At 45.2% G+C, this 16675-nt stretch overlaps 1 long non-coding RNA gene across 8 annotated transcripts; it reads left to right on the forward strand.

Moving 5' to 3' along the window:
• The first annotated feature begins 4570 nt into the window (after positions 1 to 4570).
• On the forward strand, positions 4571 to 15701 carry LOC129049609 (uncharacterized). 8 transcript variants are annotated; one of them, XR_010136827.1, is made up of 4 exons: positions 4614 to 4930; positions 5738 to 10174; positions 10243 to 13678; positions 15061 to 15701. It is a non-coding gene; the product is annotated as an uncharacterized LOC129049609 (long non-coding RNA). The 8 variants fall into 8 exon arrangements; XR_010136831.1 differs by having other exon boundaries at positions 5738 to 8065; positions 8158 to 13678; XR_010136830.1 differs by having other exon boundaries at positions 5738 to 7725; positions 7851 to 13678.
• The last annotated feature ends 974 nt before the right edge of the window (positions 15702 to 16675 follow it).

The following is a 16675-nucleotide window of genomic DNA, read 5'->3' on the forward strand; positions in this document are numbered from 1 at the left end:
CTGAAGGTTCATAAATTCTTAAAGAACCAGTTTTTGTTTCATTGATATTTATTTATTTTAGTTTTGATTTTAATAATTTCTATCCCTCTTTTTATTATTTTTTTCTTCTTACTTTTGGTTTAATTTTCTTTTCTTTTACTAATATCTTAAGTTGGTAACTCAGATTACTGGATGTAGACTTTTTTTTCTAAAATATGAATTTAAATCTACAAATTTCTCTCAGGTTACTGTGTTAGCTGCATCCCATAAATATTGAAATGTATTTTTATTATTTAGCTAAAAATATTTTCTGATTTTCTTTTTTATTTTACTCATGGATTATTTATAAATGTGTTGTTTAATTTCCAAATATCTGGGGGCGTCCCAGTTATATTTATGGTGAAGCTCTTTAACTTAACTTTGTTGTAGTCGAGAGCATACTCTATGTGACATCAATCTTCTTAAATCTGATGAGACTTGTTTTAGGCTACAGAATCTGGCACCTGCTGGAGTAGCACACACAGGTGAAAAGAATTTGTATTCTGCTGCCATAAGGTATAGTGCTCTACAAATATCAGTAAACTCAAGGTCAATAGTGGGGCTTTTTTGGTGGTTTTGTTTTGTTTTGAGACGGAGTTTCGCTCTTGTTGCCCAGGCTGGAGTGCAATGGCATGATCTCGGCTCACTGCAACCTCCGCCTCCCAGGTTCAAACGATTCTCCTGCCTCAGGCACCCAAGTAGCTGGGATTACAAGCACGCACCACCACACCCGGTTAATTTTTGTATTTTTAGTAGGGACAGGGTTTCACCATGTTGGCCAGGCTGGTCTCAAACTCCTTACCTCAGGTGATCCACCTGCCTTGGCCTCCCAAAGTGCTGGGATTACAGTCATGAGCCACCGCGCCTGGCCAATAGTGTTTTTTAGTTATTCTTTTTTTCTGATCTTTTGTCTAGTTCTTCTATAAATTGCTGATATGGGGTTTAAAGTATCCAACTCTGATTGTGGAATTTTCTATTTCTCCTATATTTCTATCCATTTTTCTTCATGTATTTAGAAGCTCTATTATTAGATACTACACATTTATAATTATTGTGTTTTCTGACTAAATGAGCCTTTTGTTATATGCTCTTTATCTCTGGTAATGTTTTTGTCTTAATATCTATTTTCTGATAGAAGGATACCCATTTGAGGCTGTTATGCTTTATGCTTGTGTGGTATATCTTTTCTTGAATCTATTCACATCAACCCATCTGTGACTTTATATTTAAAGTCAGATTTCTTGTAAAAAGCATAGAGTTGGGTGTTGCATTTGTATTCATTGGAGAATCTCTTCTCTTCATTGCAATGTTTAACATGATGTGAATTGATGTAATTCGATTTAACATTTGGTGTAATATGGTTACGTTTGACTCTACCGTTTGAGAACAGTAGTTCCCTCTTATTGGAAGTGTTGATTTCTCTGGTTTCAGTTCCCTGCAGTCAACCATGATCTGAAAATAGGTGCATACAGTACAATAAGACATTTTGAGAGAGAGAGAGAAATCACACACACATCACTTTTATTATAGTATATTGTTACGTGTTCTATTTTATTATTAGTCATTGTTGCTAATCTCTTACTGTGCCCAACTTATAAATTAAGCTTCATTATAGGTGTGTGTGTATACAGAAAAAATATCATATATCTAGGGCTTGGTACTATCCACTGGGGGTCTTAGAACGTCTTCCCCACGGGTAAGGGGAACCACTGCATTTGTTTCCTACCCATTCTTTCTGGGTTTTGTTATTGTTATTCCTGTCTTACGTGCTTTCTTTGGGTTGTTTAAACACTTCTCATGGGAACTTCAGCGAGGCTTTAAGTCATCTGGATAGCCCAGAAAATAAAATAATCTTGGATTGCTAACTCCGTTTGGTGCCTGGAAAAAGGAAGAGAAAATTATCTCTGGATGAAGATAACATTATATAAGGCCTCAAGGTATTTCTACAAATACATATATGGCATACACACACACACACAGAGATATATATATACATATATATGAAAATATATGCTAATCAACATCAGATAAGAGCAGTGAAAATAATATTCATGACACGAGCAGAATGGGCACCTCATCCCCCACCTTCCTTCTCGCTTAACTGGATTTCAAAGTCAGAGCCTCCTCAGGACCCCAGATTAGGGTCACCTAAACCACCTCAGGCACATCAACTGCAAGAAGACTCAGAGGATGGAATTTAGGTTTCACATCCCTGAGCTTCTGGACGGTTCCTGAAAAGGAGTTGGCATGGACACAGCACAGCCTCCTGTTGCCCCCAACACATCCCTCGTCTCCTAGCAGATGAGGCCTCCAGATAACCCCACTCTGCTCCCTGTAATGATGGAATGGTCCAGGGTGTATACTTTAAAACACACCTGGAGCAGATCAATACTTCCTCGTAGCCGGAAAATAAGGACGCAAATGCAATCCTGTGACCAGAAAGAGTGCACTCTATCTGGGAAAGATGCTAAGTTTAAAAAAGCTCCAGTTTACACAAAAGATCTGATTGTTATGATAAGCATGATGATGAAAAGTGGCTCACCCTAATAGAAAGTGGCTCAGTTTGAATTAACTCGTACAGCCGGGTCCCACGTCCCAATGGAGAGTTAGCTGGAGATGGAAGCTAGAAGTCAACATTTTCCATGCACGGAAGTCTCTTGGGCACCAAAGGTCTAGAACCCCTCCCCGCTGCCTCTAGTGCCCACAGGGCTCCCTACCATCATTGTGAAATCAGGAAGTTGATTGTGAGTGTGCCTGCAGGTCCTTTCTTATCTGGTGCAGGGATACTTTTTCTCGTGATGACAGAGAGCGAGCGCCTGCGGCTGCGTGTCCATCACACTCCTGGCCCGCCTCAGAGGCGTGGGCTGCAGGCACTTCACGGGCATTGCTTGTGTCATGGCAGCAACTTCAGATCAGGCTTTTGAACAGGAGTCTGTCATTCTGGTGGGCCATGGAGTGAGTCAGTAGCTGTTACTCATTAAACAAAAGTAATCTTCTGTGAGCTGGTGGCTTCTTCAGTGTCGGATGGAGGGGCTGCTGTGGAGACCAGGCGCATCCTGACAGGCTGGTTCTGGTAGGCACGAAAGGTTCAGAAGAAAGAATTTCAAAAGATAAAAATGGCCCCAGCAGAAACAGTGAATAGCAAGCACACGCGTGCCACCCCACATGCAGAAGTCACACAAAGCTGGTTGGGTTTCGTGTGCTCCTCGTGTTCCATGGAGCACCTCATCCGGAGTGGGCAGGATGCTCCCTCGGGTCCCTCTCCTTCTGATGATAAACCCCTCAGAGCAGGGGTACAGCTCTTTTCCCCTTCCTTTGCAAGTCTATGTGGCATTTATGAGCCAAGCCAGTCATAAAGTAAGTAAGTCTCTTACCTCCGGTGTCTAGTCACAGTTAACCGTTACAGCCTCTCTAGGCCGTAGCCATAGCCATGGGCTCACTGATGGGGGTTAATATTAACAACCCATATTTCCATAGAGGTTTGCAGGAGGTAAAGTCTCATCCTCATCTCCATGGTAGATTATTATTATCAATACAGGGAAACAGGCCCTGAGAGATTCAGTCAACTGCCCAAGTCAGTGGGCTGAATGAGTGGTAGCCGGTTTCTGTCTCTCTCAGTTCAGAGCTCTCAGCAGCACCCCACCAGGCCCCCTCCGTCCTGAGCAGAGGCCACACATCCCACATCTGTGGCCGTGTCATTCTTGGGGTGGAAATTTTGGAACTTGTAACACTACATGGTCACTTGGCTATATTTACTGAAACTGACTTTTGTTAAGTCTACTTCAATCCAGATCATAACTCAGATATATCAGAGGTATCATTCAGATATTATCCAAATTATAATATAATAATTATACCAAATTATAATTTTAATAAAATGGTAAAATCTTTACTAATAAAACATAAAGTCCAGTGCAGGAGACATTGCTGTGTCATGGTCCCTAAATATCAGAAATTTGGATGTCTTTTAAAGTCCTATTTTTATACAAAAATTACCTGGACATGGTGGCAGGCACCTGTAATCCCAGCTACACCCTGGAGGCGGAGGTTGCAGTGAGCTGAGATCACACCATGGCACTCCAGCCTGGGCAACAAGAGCAAAACCTCGAAAAAAAAAAAAATCCTATTTTTACTTAAGAGTGCCTGCGTTTTATATGTGTGTATGTATTCATCTTGCTCTCGATGAGAAAACATATTGGAACTTATATCAGTTCATGTTTTCCCTGCTGAAATATAGTTGAAGTTAGTTTATTCTCTACTGAAAAGGAAAATAATGCTTAACATAAAAGCATGGATCAATTTAAATATCAATGCATCACAACCAAGACCACACTGAAAGAAAATATCTGAATACACATATTTTTATTATTAAGGTATTTTATGTTTATTTAATACATTTTCAAATGATTAAAGTATATGACGTAGAAAACTCATATGCTTTAATGACTTAGTCAAGTTCCCCACATATATCCTTGGCTGGCTGCCTGGGGTCAAACCCTTCCTCGACAAATTGTGATCTTTGTGACCTCTGGCAAGTTACGGAACTGTCTGTGCCCCTTCTGTACAATGGGGAGAAAAATGGAATCTGGCTGTTGCTAGGAGATGAGGATGGAAGCATCTTTGTGCCCCACGCACATCTCCTCATCCCACCTCGGATTTCGCCTGCAGAGCTGAGACGATGGCCATGAGTGCTGCCACAATCCCACCTCATGTGTGCACCTCATAGTCACTACTTTTCCTCCGGACATTTTCTAAAGCCACAAGAACGAACACAGCCCACACCTGAAGCAGCCTGAGAGGCTGGGCCTGCAAAGGAGATACTGGCCCTATGGAAGGCAGTTGGTGGGCAAAAGCCCGGCTTCTACGCTTTGAGGAGACGCCTGTGGGGCACCCTGAGGCCCAGCCCTGATGGGTGAGTATGGCCTGGCTGTGCGTCTTCACAGCTCCTATCGCGACTTCAAATTATCTTCCACGTTTGTCTCCAGGTGACTAATTACCGAGGTGAGGCCTGCAGTAGTCAGAAGAATTTCCTCCTAATTTTGTTATGAATGTGTGTGCGTATTATATAGCAAATATCTTTGTTTTCTTCCCTCTCTTATCCTGTTATATAACATAAGTTATATTTAAGTTATAACATTGTATTCAAGAATTGTGAATTTTACATCATAGAATCTAAGTTGCAAAATATCAGAAGAAGAGTAAACCTCACTCAAGGCCTTTATTTCCTTTTCTGGGGAAGAGATTGCGTGTTTTCAGCTGTATGCGGGATTAGCTGTATCACGTTAGACGGAATGATGACCTTGGTATCTTCTTTATTTGAGGATAAAGTGTGGTTTTAAGGAGACCCATCAGTGCCAAGGTGACAAGGGGTGACGTGATGGTGAATTTTACGTGTCAACTTGATGAGGACACAGGGTGTCCAGATATTTAGTCAGACATTCTGGGTGTGTCTGTGGGGTGTTTCTGGTTGAGATTAACATTTTAATTGTCAGACTGAGTAAAGCAGACTGCCATCCCTAATGGGGGTGGACCTCATCCACCCACAAGAAGCCTGGAATAGAATGAAAGAGCCGTCCCTCCTCTGAGAAAGGGGGGACTCTGCTGGCTGATGGCCCCCACTTGGAATGCTGGCTCTTCCTGCCCAGCTGCCTTCAAGCTGGGACATTAGCTTTCTCCTGCCTTCAGACTCTAACTGGAATATCTCTTCCTGGGTCTCCAGCCTGCTGGCCTTTGGACTGGAGCTACACCATCAGCTCTCGGAGGTCTCCACTCACCAACTCACGCTGCAGATCACAGAACTTGTCAGCCTCCATAACTGCAGGACCGAATGCCTTATAATAAAATCTCTTTCTCTTGTCTTTTCTCTCTCTCTCTTTAGATAGATAGATAGATAGATGTATGAAAGAAGGAAGCAGAAAAGAAAGAATGATAGATGATAGATAGATAGATAGATAGATAGATAGATAGATAGATAGATAGATAGAAAAAGGAGAAAGAAAAAAAAAGGAAGGAAAGAAAGAAAACAAAGAACCAGTATCCTATTGTTTCTGTTTCTCTGGAGAACCCCAGTGAACACAGATTGTGATCCCTCATTAGAATCTAAGTACCAGGAGAACAGAAACCTTGTCTTTCATGATCATAATCCTATAAACAACAAAAAAATTAACACCTGGGTCGTTAGCTCAGAGGAATCCAAGATGGAAATGGCCAGAGGATGGAACAGGTTGTTTTCCCAGATGAAGCCTCCAGGTAAGCATGGACCATTCTTTCAGGATGCAGCCAGGTAAGCGTGGACAATTCCTTCAGGATAGAGGCTGGTAAGTATGAACCATTCCTCCACAGTGTATCCAGGTAAGCAGGAAGCATTCCTTCAGGATGCAGCCAGGTAAGTATGAAGCATTCCTTCAGGATGCAGCTAGGCAAACATGGATCATTTCTTCAGGATGGAGCCAGATAAATGTGAACCATTTCTTCAGGATGCAGCCAGGGAAGTGTGGACCATTCCTTCAGTGTAAAGCCAGGGAAGCGAGGACCATTACTTCAGGATGGAGCCAGGTATGTATAGACCATTCCCTCAGGATGGAGCCAAGTAAGCATGAACAATTCCTTCAGGATGCAGCCAGGTAAGCACAGACCTTTCCTTCAGGATGCAGCCAGGTAACTGTGGACCATTTCTTCAGGATGCAGCCAGGTAAGCATGAAACATTTCTTCAGGATGCAGCCAGGTAAGCATGAACCTTTCTTCTGAATGGAGCAAGGTAAGCATTAATCATTTCTTCTGGATGGAGCCAGCTAAGCATGGACCATTCCCTTAGGATAAAGCCAGGTAAGCTTGGACCATTTTCTCAGTATGCAGCCAGGTAACCGAGGACCATTCTTTCAGGATACAGCCAGGTAAGTGTGGACCATTCCTTCAGGATGCAGCCAGGTAAGCACAGATCAATCCTTCAGGATGGAGCCAGGTAAGCGTGGAGCATTCCTTCAGATGGAGCAAGGTAAGCACGGACCATTTTTTCAAGATAAAGCCAGGTAAGCATGGATCATTCCTTCCAAATGGAGCCAGGTAAGCATGGGCCATTCACTCAGGGTGGAGTGAGGTAAGTATGGGCCATTCATTCAACATGGAGCCAGGTAAGCATGGACCATTCCTTTAGGGTACATACAGGTAAATATGAGCCATTATTTCAGGATGGAGTCAGGTAAACATAGAACATTCCTTCAGGATGCAGCCAGGTAAGCATGAACCATTTGTTCAGGATGCAGCCAGGTAAGTATGAACCATTGCTTCAGGATGGAGCCAGGTAAGTGTGGAATATTCTTCAGGATGGAGCCAGGTAAGCATGGGACATTCCTTCAGAATAGAGCCAGGTAAGCATGGACCATTCCTTCTGGATGCAGCCAGGTAAACATAAACCAATTTTTCAGGATGGAGCCAGGTAACCCTGGACCATTTCTTCAGGATGCAGACAGGTAAGCATGAACCATTCCTTCAGGATGCAGCTATAAAAGTGTGGACAATTCCTTCAGAATGGAGCCAGGTAAGTGTAGACCATTTGTTCAGGATGCAGCCAGGTAAGCAGGGACCATTCTTCAGGATGCAGGCAGGTAAGTATGAACCATTTCTTTAGGATGCTGCCAGGATAGCATGGATCATTCCTTCAGGATGCAGCCATGTACACATGGATCATTCCTTCAAAATGGAGCCAGGTAAGCACTGACCGTTCCTTCAAGATTCAGTGAGTTAAGTGTGGATCATTCGCTCAGGATGCAGCCAGGTAATCAGGGACCATTCCTTCAGAATACAGCCAGGTAAGCATGGACTGTTTCTTCAGGATGGGCCCAGGTAAGCATGGACCATTCCTTCAGGATGGAGCCAGGTAAGTGTGGACCATTCCTTCAGGATGGAGCAAGGTAAGCATGCATGATTCCCTCGGGATGGAGCCAGATAAGTATGGACCATTCATTCAGGATGCAGCCAGGTCAGAATGAACCATTATTTCAGGATAAAGCCAGGTGAGCATGGACCATTTCTTCATGAGGCAGCCAGGTAAGCACAGACTTTTCCTTCAGGATACAGCCAGGTAAATGTGAACAATTCCTTTAGGTTGGAGCTGGATAAGCATTAACAATATTTTTCAGAATGCTGCCAGGTAAGCATGAACCATTCCTTCAGGATGAAGCCAGGTAAGTGTGGACCATTTTTTGAGGATACAGCCAGGTAAGTATGATACATATCTTCAGGATACAGCCAGGTAAGCATAGACCATTCCCTCAGCATGAATCCAGATAAGCATAGACCATTCCTTCAGGATGTAGCTAGGTAAGCGTGAACCATTCTTTCAGGATGGTGCTGTGTGATTGTGGACAATTCCTTCAGAATGGAGTCAGGTAAGCATGGACCATTTTTTCAGGATGCAGCAAGATAAGTGCGGCCATTCCTTCAGGATGCAGCCATGTGAGCAGGGAACATTTCTTCAGGATGGACTCAGGTAAGCATGGACCATTCTATCAGGATGCAGCCGGGTAAGCATGGACCATTTCTTCAGGATGCAGGAAGGTAAGCATGGACCATTCTATCAGGATGCAGCCGGGTAAGCGTGGACCATTTCTTCAGGATGCAGCCAGGTAAGCATGGACCATTCCATCAGTATGTAGCCACATAAGCATGGACCACTCCTTCAAGATGGAGCCAGGTAAGAGTGGACCATTCCTTCAGGATGCAGTCAGGTAAGCAGGGACCATTTTTTTCAGGATGCAGGCGGGAAAGTATGAACCATTCCTTTAGGATGCAGCCAGGTAAGTTTGCACAATTCCTTCAGGATGGAGCCAGGTAAGTGTGCACAATTCCTTCAGGATGGAGCCAGGTAAGTGTGCACAATTCCTTCAGGATGCAGCCAGGTAAGTGTGCACAATTCCTTCGGGATGGAGCCACGTTAGCATGAACCACGTTTTCCAGACTGTAGCCAGGTAAGCATGTACCATTATTTCAGGATGCAGCCAGGTAAGTATGAACCATGTTTTTCAGACTCTAGCCAGATAAGTATGGACCATTCTTTCAGGATGCAGCCAGGTAAGCATGGACCATGCTTTCAGATGGAGTCAGGTAAGCATGTACCATTCCTTTACAATGCAGCCAGGTAAGTGCGGACTATTCCCTCAGGATGGAGCCAGGTAAGTGTGAACCATTCTGTCAGGATGCAGCCAGGTAAGCATGGACCATTCTGTCAGGATGTAGCCTGGTAAGCATGAATCATTCTTAAGGATGGAGTCAGATAAGCACACCCCATTCCTTCAGAATGCAGCTAGGTAAGCGTGGACCATTCCTTCAAGATGGTGCCAGGTAAGTGTGGACCATTCCTTCAGAATGCAGCCAGGTATGCAGAGACCATTTTTTCAGGATGCAGGCAAGAAAGTACAAACCATTCCTTCAGGATGCAGCCAGGTAAGTGTGCACAGTTTCTTCAGGATGGAGCCAGGTTAGCATGAACCATATTTTTCAAATGTGGCCAGGTAAGCATGAACATTCCCTTTAGGATGCAGCCAAGTAAGTATGAACCATTTCTTCAGTATGGAGCCAGGTAAGCATAGACTATTCTTTCAGGATGCAGCCAGGAAAGCATGGACCAGTTTTTAAGGATACAGCCAGGTAATTATGATACATACCTTCAGGATGCAGCCAGGTAAGCATGAACCATTTTTTCAGGATGTATCCAGGTGTGCATAGACCACTCCTTCAGGATGTGGCCAGGTAGGCATGGACCATTCCTTCAGGATGAAGCCAGGCAAGCAGGAATCATTCTTTAAGAATGCAGCAAGGTAAGTATGGACCATTCCTTCAGAATGCAGACAGGTAGGAGTAGATCATTTATTGAGGATGCAGCCAGGTAATCAGGGACCATTTCTTCAGGATCCAACCAGGTAAGCATGACCCATTCCTTCAAGATGGAGCCAGGTAACTGTCAACCATTCCTTCAGGTTGCAACTAGGTAAGCATAGACCATTCCTTCAGGATGGAGCCTACCAAGTGTGGACCATTCCTTCAGGATGCAGCCAGGTAAGCATCAGCCATTCCTTCATAATGCAGCCAGGAAAGCATGGACCATTCTTTCAGGATGGAGCCCGCCAAGTGTGGACCATTCCTTCCTAATGCAGCCAGGTAAGCATGGACCATTCCTTCAGGATGCCACCAGGTAAGCATGAACCATTCCTTCAGAATGCATCCAGGTAAGCATGGACCAGTTTTTAAGGATACAGTCAGGTAAGTATGATACATACCTTCAGGATACAGCCAGGTAAGCATGAACAATTCCTTCAGGATGCCACCAGGTAAGCATGACCCATTTCATCAGGATGGAGCCAGATAAGCATGAACAATTCCATCAGGATGGAGCAAGGTAAATGTGGACTAATCTGTCAGGATGCAGTCAGGTAAGCATGAACCATTTCTTAATAATGGAGTCAGGTAAGCACATACCATTCCTTCAGAATGCAGCCAGTTAAGCATGGATCATTCCTTTAGGATGTAGCCAGGTAAGCATGGACCATTCTTTTAGCATGGAACCAGGTAAGCACGGACCATGGACCATTCCTTCAAGATGCAGCCAGATAAGCACGGACCATTCTTTCAGGATGGAGCCAGGTAAGCATGGACCCTTTCCTCAGGATGGAGCAAGGTAAGCATTGACCATTCCTTCAGGATTCAGCCAGTTAAGCAGGGACCATTCCTTCAGAATGAAGCTAGGTAATAATGGACCATTCATTCAGGATGCATCCTGGTAAGCATGAATTATTCCTTCAGGATGCAACCAGGTAAGTATGGCCATTCCTTCAGGAAGGAGCCAGGTAAGCAGGAACCATTCTTTCAGGATGGAACAAGGTAAGCATGTACTATTCCTTCAGAAAGCAGTGAGGTTAGCATGGATCATTCCTTCAGGATGCAACCAGGTAAGTATGGCCATTCCTTCAGGATGTAGCCAGGTAAGCAGGAACCATTTTTTCAGGATGCAGGCAGGAAAGTATGAACCATTCCTCTGGATGCAGCCAGGTAAGTCTGGACACTTCCTTCAGGATGGAGCCAGGTAAGCATGAACCATTTTTTCAGAATGTGGCCAGGTAAGCATGAACTTTTCCTTCACGGTGGAGCCTGGTAAGCATGGACCACTCCTTCAGGATTTGTCCAGGTAAGCCTGGACCATTCCTTCAGGATGGTGTGAGGTAAGCATGGACCGTTCCTTCAAGATGCAGGCACGTAAGCATGGACCATTCCTCCTGGATATACAGCCAGGCAAGTATGAACCATTCCTTCAAGATGGAGGCAGGTAGGCATGGACCACTACTTCAGGATGCAGGCAGGTAAGGTGGACCATTCCTTCAGTGTGGAGCCAGGTAAGTGTGGACCATTTCTTCAGGATGGTGCCAGGTAACCATGGACCATTCTTTCAGGATACAGCCAGGAAAGGATGGACCACTTTTTAAGGATACAGCCACGTAAATACGATACATACTTTCAGGATAAAGCTAGGTAAGCATGAACCATTCCTTCAGAATGCAGACATGTAGGCAGAGACCAACCCTTCAGGTTGGAGCCAGGTAAACATGAACCATTCCTCCATGATGAAGCCAGTTAAGCATAGGCAATTCCTTTAAGATGGAGCCAGGTAAGCATGGGCCATTCTTTCAGGATGCAGTCAGGTAAGCATGAACCATTCCTTCAGGATCCTGCCAGGTAAGCGTGGACCATTATTTCAGGATGCAGTCAGGTAAGCATGAACCATTCCTTCAAGATGGAGCCAGGTAGGCATGGACCATTCCTTCATGATGCAGCCAGGTAAGCATGAACCATTACTTCACCATGGAGTGAGGTAAACACGAACCATTCCTTCAGGATGAATCCTGATAAGTATGGACCTTTCTTTTAGTGTGTAGCCTCATAAGAGTGGACCACTCCTTCAGGATGGACCCAGGTAAGTGTCAACCATTCCTTCCTAATGCAGCATGGTAAGCATGGATCACTCATTCAGGATGCAGCCAGGTAAGCACAAAACATTCTTTCTGGACGGAGACAGGTAAGCGTGGACCATTCTGTCAGGATGCAGCCAGGTAAGCATGGACCATTCCGTCAGGATGCAGCCAGGTAAGCATGAACCATTTCTTCAGGATGGAGTCAGATAAGCATGTACCATTTTTTCAGAATGCAGCCAGGTAACTGTGGACGATTCCCTCAGGATGGGCCCAGGTAAGCATGGACCATTCCCTCAGCATGGAGCCAGGTAAGCTTGCACCATTCCTTAAGAATGGATCCATGTAAGCATGAACCATTTCATCAGGATGCAGCCAGGTAAGCATGAACCATTCTGTCAGGATACAGCCAGGTAAGAGTGGACCATTCTGTCAGGATACAGCCAGGTAAGCATGGACCATTCTTTCAGATGGTGTCGGGTAAGCATGAACCATTCTGTCAGGATGCAGCCAGGTAAACGTGGGTCATTCCATCAGGATGCAGCCCTGTAAGTGTAAGTATGAACCATTTCTTAAGAATGGAGCCAGGTAAGCAGGGACCATTTTTTCAGGATGCAGTCAGAAACTATGAACCATCCCCTCAGGATGGAGCCAGGTAAGCATGGACCATTCCTTCAGGATGCAGCCAGGTAAGTAAGAACCATTCTTTCAGTATGGAAGCAAGCAAGCACGGACCATTCCTTCAGGATGCACCCAGGTAAACATGGACTATTCCTTCAGGATAGTGCCAGGTAGATGTGGATCTTTCCCACAGGACGGAGCCAGGTAAGCATGGACCATTCCTTCAGGATGCAGCCAGGTAAGCATGGACCATTCCTTCAGGATAGTGTGAGGTAGGTGTGGACCTTTCCTTCAGGATGGAGCCAGGTAAGTGTAGACCATTCCATCAGGATGCAACTTGGTAAGCATGAGCCATTTCTTAAGGATGGAGTCAGATAAGCATGTACCATTCCTTCTGAATGCAGCCAGATAAGTGTGGGCCATTCCTTCAGGATGCAGCCAGGTAACCATGGACCATTCCTTCTGGATGGAGGTAGGTATGTATGCACCTTTTTCTCAGGGTGGAGTCAGGTAAGCATGGACCATTCCTTCAGGATGGAGCCAGGTAAGCATGGACTACTTCCTCAGGATGGAGTCGGATAAGCATGGCCCTCTCCTGGATGCAGCCAGGTAAGCGTGGACCGTTCCTTCAAGATGGAGCCATCAAACATGCAGATAACCCCACAGCACCCTTGCTCCAGTTGACTGGGTTTGGTAACATGGTGGCAAAACCAAAAACTTGTAAACCAGTAGAAAAATGTTTTTTAGCTCATGAGTCCTCTTCGGGCCAAGCTCAGAAGCTGGTGCCATTGGTCAGCCTCCCTTCGTGGTTGGAGTTCTTCTCCCACATCAGCTTCTGCCAGGGCGTGTGCCTGTGCGGCCCGAGTCCCGTGTTCCTGTGAGCTGAACTTGGCAGGGAAGGCTGCTCTGAGGCAGACACCACAGCAACATCGGTGCCTGGGGAACTTCAGATCCAAGGGCACCTGAAGACCTGGTTCCCACCCGGCTCCCTTCTCCTGTAACCCACCACGATGTGGGCGGCCTCGAAGAAGGCCCACGAGCAACACACCGAGTGCTCCAGGGAAGCAAGAGCACACACCAGGTAAGGGCTCAAGGCAGAGGTGAGCGAGTCAGGGCTGGAAAACTAAAGGTGACGTGAGCACAAGATAATGACAGTGCAGTTTCCAGAACAGCATGGAAGACACTGCCTCAAGACAAATATTTTTTGAATTCCTAATGGAAAAATGGCATTTCTTTTATTTATTTTTATGTATTTTTGAGTGTTAACAAATAGTTCTAGTGATAATTAGCATCTTTGTATATTTATTGAAAACCAGCACTAAATCTGTATATTTACAGAAAAATGCCTTAGACATAGATAATAGCACAATTCCATGTTTGTGAATTGACAGCTTCCTCTAAACATAGAGTAGAAATTCAGCAATTATCACTACAGCTGTTTGTTAAAATTTGACAATAGATAAATAATGACTAGAAATCAATCTTTTCATTAAAATTCAAGAAACAAAAAGTATCTAAAGGAATTTCATTATTCCTTTGAAAAGTCCAGGCTAGTCTTGAGGAGGCTCCTCTACATACATTATGGTGTTTCCATGTTCATGGGCCCAAAGTGGTCTTTTTTCCTACAAATGTGTAGCAAAATAAAAGTGAAGATCGGAGATCATATCAGAGCGGGTAGAGGTGATGTGGGCCTTCCAGCCTCAACTCACCTACCCGCCTGCTTTCATTCAATTGAAGGCTCAGGCAGCACACACACATGCACACACACAGATGCACATGTACACACATGTGCACACACACACACACGTATACAAATGCAATGCACATACACACACAAATGCACACACGCACACAATTCCCATACACACGGACACACACACATATGCACACACTCATGCACATGCACACAGATTTGCACACATGCATACATGTACACACATTCATACACACATACATGTGCATGCACTCACATGCACAATACAAGCACACACTTGCACACTGTCACACACACATGCACAATCAGTACTTGTGTCAAAATCCTCACATGGCTGTTCTTTCTACCCATTGGACCATCAAATGTGTTCTTGTCTCAAGTAACCTGAGCCCCTCCAAAAAAACAACAAAAAAGAAACACCACTGATTTATGTTTTAGATCTTAATTCATCGAAAACACTGAGCTAGGCCAGGCATGGTAGTGGGCTTCGGTAGTCCCAGCTACTCAGGAGGCTGAGCCACAAGAATCACTTGAACCCAGGAAGCAGAGGTTGCAGTGAGCCAAGATCACGCCACTGCACTCCAGCCTGGGTAACAGAGCAAGACACAAGGAAATGAGAGGAAAGGACAGGAAAGGGGAAAGAAATGGAAAGGGAAGGATCGGAGAGGGGAGGAGAGGAGAGGTGAGGCGAGGGGAGTTAGATATGATCTGTGCCTGAGAATTAATTTGGTTTTCTTACAAACCAAAAGGCAGGATTCACAATCAAGACAAGGTGATGACGGACAGGCATGCACACACGAGCACGTGGAACACACAGTGTGTCTGGCTGCAGGAGAAGAATCCAGTTTTCAGCAGGTGAATGCAGAGAAGCCCTGCTGCTCAGGACAAAGAATGTTTCCGGAATGAACCATGTTTGCAGCCCTCCATTGCCCAGGATGAACGGCGTCCCCAGGTGCCTGGCCCTTTTATCACCCAGGCCGATGGTACATCCAGAGGGAGCCGTGGCTCAGCCCCCAAGTGAGGCCAGCAATGGCCAGGAAGAAGCTTATTCAACGGGATTCTCTGCAGAGTTTTTCTGACTTTCAGCTTGCAGGGATGTGGGTATAGAAAACAAGAGGCTGACTTCTCAATCAATCATCACTTAAGGATGCAGAGCCAGTGGAAGCCCTTCTTTCATGACTTTTAGCATTTTTTCTTCATTTTCAGAAAATCCACACCATCTCCGTATATGCGTGCATGCATGAGTGTCCGTCCGCCCCTTAACTGTGGGGTTAAGAATAATGTGATTACTCATGCTGGAAAAACAAGACAATTACCATCATAAAAGCCCACATAATTTACAGATCTTGGAACTTGAACTTTCTTTAAAAGATAAATATAGTAGTTTACATTTTGGAGCTGGAGACATTGTCTTCCTTTCTCTTTTCCCCTTCCACCCTTCTCAAGTATACTTGCCTTTATTTTGAATGAGAAATAGGCAATGGGGGGGTGCCACCTCACACCAAGAAAAAGGCAATTATTTAGAAACTGTGCAGTCAAAAAGTCAGAAGTGTCTAAAAGCACAGTGAGTCCCCCTGGTTCATGACATGGATGCCCTGTCCACTGATGGCACAGCCACACTGCTGGTGCCTGGGAACCACCTGCCTCCTTGAGCGATGGTCACTGAAGCAAACCCCACTGTCTGTAGATGCCATTAGCATCCCCCGCATGAGGTCAGCGCTATGAGAAGGCCGGTCAGTGAGTGGCAGCGCTGGGCAGTGATGAGGAGGACCCTGAGTGGGTGTGGGGCGTCCCCTGGACATTAGCTGTGGGTCAGGTAGACACAGAGAAGGTGCCGGTGGGCTAGGCACATGTATCCACCCAGAAAATGAATCTGGTTTTGATTGAAAGTCTTCATAGAGAGAGGAACACTTGGATTTATTTTGGGGAAGTCTTCCCTGTTACGATGTAGACGGGGACAGATGTACTGTGACTGCTAGTCCAGGAGAGAGATGCTGAGTGAATGAGGTTTGGATGTCTCGCGTGCCCTGGGCTGGAGGCTGGGATTTCCACGTTGGGTAGGACGTGTGTCGGCCGCAGGGACTCACCGGCAGTAGGAGTTTATAGAGAGGGATTTCTGTTGAAGTCATTCACTTCCTCATTTACCTCCGTCCCCATATTTGCAATCTTGACTGGGTCCCTGATGACTGCATCCTAGAGTCCCAATTTCCTGAGTTAGAGGACTTCATTTGTAAGCAAAAGTAACCCAGTTCAAGCTGGCGTAGGAAAGAAGCAGAAGGCATTCAACGTGGCTGCAGGCATGGATGGCTCCAAGCGTGTAGCAGTGGCGACGCCTTCAGTGGTCCTTGGCTGTGTGTTGGCTGG

This window comes from Pongo abelii, chromosome 14, assembly GCF_028885655.2.
Source record: "Pongo abelii isolate AG06213 chromosome 14, NHGRI_mPonAbe1-v2.0_pri, whole genome shotgun sequence".
NCBI classification, from domain to species: Eukaryota; Metazoa; Chordata; class Mammalia; order Primates; family Hominidae; genus Pongo; species Pongo abelii.